Source organism: Bicyclus anynana, chromosome 4, assembly GCF_947172395.1.
Source record: "Bicyclus anynana chromosome 4, ilBicAnyn1.1, whole genome shotgun sequence".
Classification (NCBI taxonomy): domain Eukaryota; kingdom Metazoa; phylum Arthropoda; class Insecta; order Lepidoptera; family Nymphalidae; genus Bicyclus; species Bicyclus anynana.
In genome coordinates, this window is record NC_069086.1 from 6,993,593 (window position 1) to 6,999,592 (window position 6,000).

Sequence of the window (6,000 nt, forward strand, 5' to 3'; positions counted from 1 at the left end):
TGAGACTTTATTCCACTTCTTATTCCGAGTATCAATATACACTTCCAAACGTAGGCAATTCGTTGTTTAAAATCATAGCCGAGATCACTATTGTCCACTTGTATCGCTTGTGTCACTTCGATGTTACTCCACTTCGTTCCGAAATTACACGGATTTTTTTTTATTTTTATGCCTGGCCTGGTGCATCACGTCGGTCGCGTATTTTAAACCCATCACAATGATTTTAGATTGTTCTGGGAACGCCTACACGCGAGTTGTTTATTCCACGAATTTCGACGAAAAAACAATAACAAAAGATAACGCGATTTAAATAACTCTTATACCTACCTTAATAAACGTCGCTTAGTGCCTGCTGCCTCAACCTCAAGCCGCATGGCCGCTATTTTCTTCAGATTATCCTGCAGTTGCTTCAGTTTGGTGTGGAAGAAATCTTTCAAGGGAGACAGTTCCATTTTATCCAACTTCAGTTCGATTTCTCTTTGAATATCGTCCAGAGCTTGCTGCCATAATGCCTCCTAAAGTTTGAATAATTTTGTTTCAGACTTTCAGTACTTAGTAGTAAAATATGTAGACAAAAGGTAAAAATAGATTATTTCATTTTTACTAACGACAGCCCTACCGGATCTACCAGCTAACTACTGTTTTCCAACAAACAAATTTGAAATGAAGGTAGAACAGGCATGAATATTCATAATTTATTTATTTTAAATTATGTATAATTTGTTTTTAAAATGTTATTCAAAATATATTAACTAAACTACCTCCCTACCAAATGTACTGTACTGAACTGGCGACATCAAGCGAGTCGCAGGGATTCGTTGGATGCAGGCGGCTCAGTATCGTGATGTTTGGAAGTCCCTACAAAAGGCCTATGTGATGCAGTGGATGTCCATCGGCTGATATGATGATGACTATGTTAGATACCCACCTGTACATTGAGCTTTCCAATTGCATCCTCCAGTCCTCGTGATAGATCATCGCATGCTACTTCAAATTGATCGTGCGATACTTTTCTTGCAAGCAAACGCAGATCTGCTTTCTCCGCCATAGCTTCAATCATGTCTTCGCGGTCTAGTTTGATTGTTTTTAGCAACTCTATTTGTTCAAGCAATGCCTGTAATATTTTTAATAGGATATTATCTATACTAATATTATAAAGCTGAAGAGTTTGTTTGTTTGTTCGATTGAACGCGGTAATCTCAGGAACTACTGGTCCGATCTGAAAAATTCTTTCAGCGTTAGATAGCCCATTTATCGAGGAAGGCTATAGGCTTGTGCAAACCAAGAGAGCGCCGCGATACGCATAATAACAAAAGCGATGTCGTGAGTGTGGTTTGCCTAAACAGCCAAAAACGCGAGGTTGTTAAAAGAAAAAAAAGAACGAGAAAGAGGGTAGATCGATTCTTCCCCTAACAGCTGACTTCACTTCTCATCTCGCAACTTCAGTTCCGTCGTCACCACGATCCATGCAACTGGGTCGAAATATCGACATTAAAAATCTCGTCTTTTTATCCCGTACCCGTTTAAATAACATTCATATCAGGCGGTGAGTCGGAACACCGTGGGGTTTTAGTCGGTTGAAGTCCGACATAACCTTCTTGCCTCCCTGTGGCGAGAAGGTATCCATGAGGATTTCCCCACGTTAAAAAAAAAAGGTCTGGCTGTGGCTAGTTACCACCCTACTGGCAAAACGTACCGCAAAGCGATTTAGCGTTCCGGTTCGATGTCGTGTAAAAACAGAAAGAGGTGTGGAACGTCATCCTTTCCTAAAAAGCCCGCTTCCATCTTAGATTGCATCATCAGGTGAGATTGTAGAAAATTTCTAACTCGTAAAGAGACTTCAGAGAGATTATACTGTACGAGAGATTTGAAAAATATCTAACATTCATATTATACTGTCTATCTTCTTTTTCCTCTGCCAACTGGAGCGCTGTTTCGTGCACTTGTTTGAGCTGTTGTTGCATCTCTTGTACAGTTTCGAAGAGTTTCATTAGACCTGTTTTGAAATAGCTCAATGAAAAGTCAGTTGTATAAGTATGTATTTGTAGAAACCTTCATACTTAATTATTGAGACAATATTAAGTATAAACGCGAAAGTTTGTTACTCTTTAACGCCGATGCTAACCCGATTTGGCTGAAATTTGAAACGAAGACAGATAATATCCTTGATTAACACATGGTCTACTTTTCATCCCGGAAAAATCAATGGTTCCCACGGGATTTGTGAAAAACTGAATTCCACGCGGACGTAGTCGCGGGCGTCCGGTAGTACCAATTATATTAGCTATTCGGATATAACAAAACAAAAAAATTACACAATATTTATATATATTAAACAGTTTTCTCACCTTGCAAATCCTTTATAAGGTCAGGAGACATTTTTCCTAGTGATAACTCCTGAGTTAAATCATTGACTTGCTTCATTAAGTATTCCAATTGATCTTGGAAAGAATTGATCTGTAATGCAATCATACTCGTGTTAATATAGTCATCACCATCATGGGCTGAATAATCATAATCATTACAACCGATGGACGTCCACTGCAGGACATAGGCCTTTTGTAGGGACTTTCAAACATCACGATCTATCCAGCGAATCCCTGTGTTAGTTGAATAATGGTGATGATGATAATTACAACATTTCATCATCATTAACAACCCATATTCGGCTCACTCTTGAGCTCGAGTCTCCTCTTAAAATGAGAGGGGTTAGGCCAACTGTCCACCACGCTGGCCCAATGCGAATTACCAGACTTCACAATCACACACGTAGAGAATTACCTAAGAGAATTCTCAGATATTGAGGTTTCTCATGATGTTTTTCCTTCACCGTTTGAGACACGTGACATTTAATTTCTTAAAATGCACATAACTGAAAAGTTGGAGGTGCATGCCCCGTATCGGATTCGAACCTACGCCCTCCGAATCGAAGGGGTTATATCCACTGGGCTATCACGGCTCCGAAACTACGCCATGGATTTTAATGCAGTTTTCATCATTACATAAGAGTGATTCAAGAGGTTTATACGTATTCCGTTGAAGAAGTTCCGCTTTTCCTAATGTAGGACAACTTCCGAAATAACAGCTTCAGTCCAACAGTGATAATTCGTGGGTTGAATTCCATACTAATATTAAAAAGAAGAAAGATTTGATTGTTTGTCTGTTTGCATTGAATATGTTCTGAAAATAGTGAACCGATTTAAAAATTCTTTCACTGTTGGGAAGCTACACTATCCCCGAGTGTTATATGCTATATTTTATCCCCGTATTCCTACGGGAACGGGAACCACTCGGGTGAAGTACCTAATAAAGAAAATGAGTAAGGTTCATTTACCTGATCCTGCACGCCTCCGTCAGATTTACCAATTTCGTCACAGCATTCTTTGAGACGTTTTTCCAGTGCAATGATCCTCTCCATCACATCTTGCAGTGGAAATTCAGATTTTCTGCTTGCTGTCACTATAGTATGAAATGAATGTTATGGTATGTGGAAGTAGGGACTTATATTTTCAAGTTGACGGCAGCAGCAAACAAATGGGTTACCTACTCAGTCAATGATGTTATATACTGTTAGATTTGTTACTAGGTCATGAAAAATGAGGCTCTCAAAAGAGGAAATTTCCACATCTGAATGTTATGTGTAGTCAACAAAGAACGTTATTTAAACAATTTCTAAATATCGTCTACAATGTCGATTTGTGTGTTCAGGTAGTGTAAAAACTATATACATAAATAAATAATGGAATTAAAGACAAAATTGTGCATGTGTGCGCTCAGTTTTGTAGTCTATTATATTATACGGATCACTTTTTGCAGTGATTTTTTAGGGATATAACCGATCTATAATATAAAATTATCATTGTACTCAGTCTATTCCGGGTAGTCCGTTTGATTTTGGAAGGTAGGTAAGGAGTACAGGCAACCGTTTGACGAATGCATTGTTGAATTAAAGTGACTGCGTGTGTTTGTGCGCACACTGTGATATCCAAGGAACATATATTTACTGAAGTGATAACGATCCTTCAGTTTAGGCAGAGTTGGTTTAGGTATACACACAATCTCGGTTTGTCTGTCATCTAACCGTCCATACCTACGTCCATAGACAAACAAGACTTCCTATAATAGATAGAATGTGCCAGCTGAAAATCAGCACTGTGCCTCTGTCCTAACTATTGCTTGGTTGATGCAGCCTATTATTGACATCCTTCTTATCAAGGTTTTGCCAAACTTCTTTTTTAATATTTGCCATATGACCAATACTCTCCATTCTCCTCCAATTAGCCGGACCATTGAATAATGTTAGATTGGTAAATGTATGTATGCATACCTGTGTATGTTAGGTAAGATTATGTTGCATTTTTTAAAGTAAACTGCATATTTAATAATAATAATAAGGTTTAAACTTACCTGATGGTGCCGCTCGCGCGGGTGTTGGAACGTCTCGTACTCCGGGTGCTGGAGGTGGAGGCATATCTGGAGTCACATTTATTTATTCTTACAGTTGCCATAAGAATGCCAAGCCTACCTTATATTATAGTACGAGATAGCTTTATGCTTAACTGTAACTGGTTGCCTTTGATTAAGGGTTTCCTAGATTTTGTATGAAAAATATGTTTCGCCGCAATTTAACTAGGCAAAGTCACAGGCGTCAAGTAGTCATAGATTCTAATGTGACCGTGTTTGTCTATATATTTAAATACGGCTTACCTGGACGAGATTCTTGTAAATCCGCTACAACAGTGTAGAATGAGTTGGTTAAATTGTTGAGATCGCCGCGTAGACTTTGCAAAGCAGCATATATTGCTGCTATTTCTTGTACTGATGCATCTGGCGCAGGTTGGAGTGGTGGCTGTGGTATTGCGGCTGGTGGTGGTGGTACTGCAGTGGTTGCTGAGGTAATCGCGGCTGGTGGTGGTGGTATGGCAGCGGTTGCCGAGGTAATCGCGGCTGGTGGTACTCCTGATTCAGGTAATCTATGTCAAACATCAGAGAATATGATTAAAATCATTGTAGACAAAATATAGAGTAGATAGCGTACAAGCTACGTCTTTCTGAATTGGATTCAAAGTGCCAAGACACGGTTAAGGTTTTTAACTAGAGTAGGTGCCAGGTGGTAATTGAACAAAATGCATTTTCCAATAGACTTCGGAGAGTAGGCGGTTCACTATTAGAATACCTACTCTTAATTTACATACAATTAAAAAAAACTGTCACTATCCCTATTCCCGTATGCTAATAAAAATAATTAGATAAGTAATAATTACTTACTGTCCCGCGGGTAGTTTTTTCACAAAATCCTGTAGATTAACCGTGTCTGATATCAGGTCTTGGACCAATGAGCTTAGCTTAGTCAACCCTGTCTCAGCAGCCTCCAGTCGAGAAGATACATTCAAAGAAGTCCACATATCAGTTATGGCTTTTAAGTTTGTTTGTGACCTATAAAATTAAAATATGGCAATGATAAGGAATGGCGACCCCGCACTAGAAAGCGCAGTGTTGGTCGAATGCAAGTGGCACTCAGTATCGTGGATGTTTGGAACTCTCTCCAATAGACCTATGTCCTGCAGTGGACGTCCATCGCTGATGATGATGATGATGAAATTAGCGTTCTAAAATCAGTGCAATATGAAAAATCCTTTTCGGTGATTTGAAAACCTGGGATACCTTCGTTGTTTTATAAAAGCTGCAAGTTAGAAGTCTCTAAAAAGGCCTTTGTCCTGCTGTGGACTTCCATCAGCTGATGTCATGTTGATCATAACAGTTGTTCAATTGATACATTAAAATAAAACTAGCAATGTCAAATAACCTGACTTCCTCTAGAATTTCTTGATTCTTTGGCATACTCCCATAGACACGACTCTTTAGATCGTCAACTGTGTTTTCAAGGATGTTGAACTTGCTGATGGTGACAAGCGACAGTTTCTCGGTGGACGTCATCGTCTGCGGAACGCGTCGAGACGGAGGCGATCTCGCTCTCGTAGGGCTGGTGACTACTAAGAT